At 43.8% G+C, this 5,000-nt stretch overlaps 1 protein-coding gene across 1 annotated transcript in view; it reads right to left on the reverse strand.

The window, feature by feature from the left end:
• Positions 1 to 5,000, reverse strand: part of nfia (nuclear factor I/A) — a 170,426-nt gene that overhangs the window by 12,147 nt on the left and 153,279 nt on the right. The window lies entirely within an intron of this gene.

The raw sequence follows: 5,000 nt of genomic DNA on the forward strand, positions 1-5,000 counted from the left end.
GGAGTGCTTTCTGATGAGAATAAAGTAACATTAACGTTACGTTATGTCAGACTATTTCTCACCCCATGCGAAAGCCCCAAATCGGCCATGAGAGGCGAGGGGCAATCCTGCTGCTCCTACGCGCGCGCCCGCGGCCTGGAGCTTGGGGGCTCGTGCATGAGGATGCGGCTGCCTCCCGCTTGACTGGCCATGAGAAAGCACTTCCAAGTCGGACTGATAATATAAACAACATCATTTGAGCTTATCCAGGTCAGATATTTATAAAGTAATGACACATTCAGCGGGAAACTAACTATAATTAAGACATGTGCCAACTTTGACGACATTTGGTTCAGTAGTTTAAGAGCAAACAGGTTTTTTTTACTTCCTGAAAAGTTTCTGTTTTGGAGATACAAGGTCCTGGAACGACAGCAGCGATATGAGTAATATAAATCCACTATTTATTTTACAGAAAAGAGCCGTAAGAATCATTCATAATGTGGACTCAAGAGAACACACCAACAGACTGTTTATCAAATCCGGATTAATCAAATTTAGAGATTTAGTTGAATTACAGACATTATTGGTTTTGTTCGAGCTTTGCCAGTTAATTTGCAGAAATTGTTTGTTTTTGTTTCTCTAGAGGAGGACCACAGAAGGAAATATAATTTTAGACATCAACTTGCACGGACCACCTTAAATCAGATGTGTGTTTCAGTTACAGGTATTCAACTTTGGAACTCTCTACCGAATTATTTAACGAGTTGTAGGGGTATTCTCCAGTTTAAAAAGATTTATAGGAAAAGAATAATTAGCCAATATGAAGTATCTGGATGATTTTCTTATTGTACACATTTTGTTTGTTCTCATGTGACATGATTGTGTAATAGTCACAAGATTGCTAATTATTAATTAACATTTTGTTTCTCCGAGGCCATGATGTAGCGTCTATTTCAAATGACTGCTTATCAAATTAGGCAGACCATCTATGTTTGTTTTTTTTACAAATTTTTCAAGAAAGGGGCAGGTATAACAAGTTTTTCTTCATCCTGCTCCTTTCTGGCCAAGCCTGTAACTTGTTAACAAGATGTATTGTATACGGTTTCTTGTACTGTGTTTGGTCAGAACAAATACAAATAAAATGAAATGAAAATTAAATTATTATTATTATTTCCAGACAGGAACTGTTTCTTCAAGAGGGGTCCAGGTGTAGCCTGAAGAGGTGTGTCTTTAGTCTCAGCTGAAAGATGGGCAGTGATTCGCTCGTTCCACCAGTGTGGCAGCAGGGCAGGAGAAGGGAGTGATGTGAATTTAGGATAGTTGAACACCAGACGGGCTGCAGCGTTCTGGATCAGATGGCAGAGGCCGGTAGCCCAGCCAGAAGAACGTTGCAGTAGTCCAGGCGGGAGACAAGTGGACCTGGACCAGGAGTTGGGTCACTTCCCTCGTAAAAAAACCCCACAAGAGCGGGTAGTCGCTGCGATGCAGGTCGAGCTGGACACAGCTGGTTGTCCAGGATCACCCCGAGGTTATTAGCAGTCTGTGAGGTAACACAGTAGTGTTGCCAATGGAGATGGACAGGTCTGTGAATGGGCAATCTTTCCCTGGGAGAAAGAGAAGCTCTGTCTTACCAAGATTGAGCTTGTGCTGGTGAGCAGACATCCAGGCACCGATGTCTTTGAGATATGTGGAGGTGCATCCATCAATTCGTGTGTCGGAGGGGTGGAAGGAGAGGTACAGCTGAGTGTCATCTGCATAGCAGTGACAGGAGAAGCCATGAGAGGAGATCATATGGCCGTGGGATATACAGACGCCATATTGAATATTGAGAGTTTATAGGAGAGGCCCTAGGACTGAGCCCTGAGGGACACCGGTGTTAAGAGTGCAGGTTCTGGACACAGGTCCCCTCCAGGAGACATGTTAGTGGTGATTAGGTAGATAGGGTGCATACCAGCAGTGTGCAGAGCCAGTGATTCTCATTTCAGATTGAATGGAGAGAAGGATGTGGTGGTTGACTGCATCAAAAGCGGCAGACAATTCAAGGAGGACAAGGACAGAGGAGAGGGATGAGGCCCTAGCAGTGTGCAGCACCTCTGTGACTGCAAGGAGAGAGCTGTCTCAGTAGAGTGAGAAGCCTTGAAACCAGATTGAAGAGGATCCAGAAGGTCATTCTGGGAGAGAAAGTTGTTTGGAAAATGCTCGCTCAGAGTTTTGGATAGAAATAAGAGAAGAGAGAGGTTTGTAGTTCTGGATAGCAGCAGGGTCAAGGGAGGTTTGGGAGGGAGGCCTGACAGTCTTTAGAGTAGGAAAAAGAGCAGATGACAGAGAGGAATTGATAAGGGTAAGTGGAGAAGATAGAGATGACGGTGGAGATAGGATGGTCAAAGAAATCCAAAGTTTAGAATTTTAATTTTTAATTTTTAATGCATAAACTAATTCCCACTCATGTATAGCTAACCCAGTATCTACAGTATTTTAACATTATAACATTATTAAATCATGTTAAGTAAATAATATAATACTGTTAAAATGTGGTACTTGAGGGGGACAAGGGAGAAATAAGTAGCTCGTGACTAGTTTTATTTTTTGTAAGTAGCTCTCATCCCAAAAGAGTTTGGGCACCCGTGCTGTAGAATGACACTAGTCATGTTTCCATTACCCTCAGAAATGCGCAAAATCTAAATCTCGCAATAGAAATTGGGTAATGGAAACACGTAAATTTCGAAAAACCTCCCAAATATCGCAAAAAGTTTTTGCGCTCTCATGAGGTGGTTTTTCAGACGTGTCGATATAGCAGTTTATCGCAAAAGTGTAATGGAAACACATTTTCCGCATTTGCACGTCATGTGACCCATTCTCCTTTGGAAAAGCAGCGGAAAATGAGGGAGAAACGGTTCGATAAGCCTTGGCAAAACCTCCGCAGCATGTGAGCCTGTGAGCGCGCATTTTGGCACAGCGGCGAGATGAGGGGATGAAAAGCACACACCGGTGCGGTGCTGCTGACTGAAGTGAATACAGTGACTGTGAGTAATACTGTACATTACACACATTTCAGGTGAACCAAATCAGCCTTTTCTCCCCTCCATCTCTAAATCGGACCAGTTGTAGGCTATTAGGCTACCTTTTTTCCTCTGCCTGTCGCGCTCACTGCATTCACCGCAGCCAGCAACATTTTGCGACTCATTTTCTTTTGAATTGATAATCAGGCTCGTTTATATGTGTTGTAACTTCATGTGGTGATTTGCATTGACCATTGGTTAGATTTGAGCATGCAGGGGACAGGATATGGGCAGATCCCCGTGCGTAATCACTGTGGCAGCTGCTGCAACGGGAAGTGCGTTCAAGTGTGCGCGCCGTCAGACCAAACTCAACTTCAATGGAAACGCCTACAAGTCGCAATTGTACATTGTCGAAGTTGTAGAAATATCGCAATTATTTTGCGAAAAACTGTAATGGAAACACAGCTTATGACAAGAAGTACTGCTTCACCAGAGGAGCTAGTCTCCTCCCACCAACAATTAACTCATTCAGGGCCAATGACGTCTTTGACGTCTTATCAGGAATAGCCCAGAGGGCCAATGACGTGTTTGACGTGTTTTTGTTTTTATTACTGCAGGGCGTAGTTAAAACACTTCCCCAGCCTGTCACATGGTATCAGGTCCCTATCATCTAAGACAACACGTGAACAAACACATACCGCAGCTGTTGTTTTGAAATTGAGCAGGAGGAATATCAGAAAACGGATAAGGAGCTTGCCTTGTGCAGACAGGAGAAACCCCATTGAAACGCCCCTCGCGCGCTGCAGGAGCTGGTCGTTTTCCTGTGTGCCAGCCTTCCTGTGTGCCAGCCGGAGAAAACCGGAGAAAGTAATCCACAGATGCGTTTGATCATCGGAGGAATGAGGAAATGATCGATCAGCAGTGATCAGAGGGCGGTGAGGACGTGTTGAATAGCCGAGGGGAAAACGGTAACGATAGCAGAAGGATATGACAGGGGGAGACATGGACGAGCAGCACACGAACAGCTAGACAGGCAGAAGTCCGCTGCCCGTTCTCAAGAGCTTCATGAAATCGCTGGACTGCGTGCCCTCCAGTGTAGTGTCTCTGCTCCAGTGTTGCTCCTGGCCAATCCCGGCGCCACAGGGCGTGGTTATTGCTTATCCTATGTGGAGTTAGAAATCACGCAACGAAGGGGGATCGTGTGTGTGTGTGTGTGTGTGTGTGTGTGTGTGTGTGTGTGTGTGTGTGTGTCTGTGTGTGTGTGTGTGTGTGTGTGTGTGTGTGTGTGTGTGTGTCTGTCTGTCTGTCTGTCTGTCTGTCTGTCTGTCTGTCTGTCGGTGTGTCTGTCTGTCTGTCTCTCTGTCTGTCTGTCTGTGTGTCTGTCTGCACACTCACTCACACTGCTGTACTGTTGAATGTAAAAAAAAAGCACTTCATGTGTATATATATATATATATATATATATTTTTTTTTTCATTTGTGTCATAACGAATAGTATTTACATGTCTGATGTCAATACAGTTCAAAATAAAAGAATTGAGAGCGAGTTCTGCTTGAGAATGTGTATTTTACAGAAATTGTATTTGCTCCTGTTTGTCATCTGAGAGAGAGACATTTTGGGTGAAAACAGGGTGTATATAAATGGATATAAGTAGAGTACAGAACATGCTAAAAGCTAACTTTTTTTTTCCTGGTGAACCCAGAGACGTACATCTTCATTTTGAGGTATTGCAAATCACTCTGGTGCTAATAGATAATTTACTGTGGGTCTTGAAAGATGACCAACAATTATGAAAATCTTTGGCCTGTGCTAAATATTGGCAGTCCTAAACTGGCCCTGAATGAGTTAACAGCTGGCCCCGCCCAGCTAAAGATAGTCTCAACAGCTGGCCCCGCCCAGCTAAAGAACGTGTAAATTAAGCTGCTTTCACTCAAATTGCTTTCAGCCAAGCTACAAATAAATATCTCACCAAATAATACTGCTGAACAAAACAGAGAAAAACAAACAAAGAAGATTCACCT

The sequence above is a fragment of the Poromitra crassiceps genome (genome assembly GCF_964638095.1).
Source record: "Poromitra crassiceps genome assembly, chromosome: 12".
Taxonomy (NCBI): Eukaryota; Metazoa; Chordata; class Actinopteri; order Beryciformes; family Melamphaidae; genus Poromitra; species Poromitra crassiceps.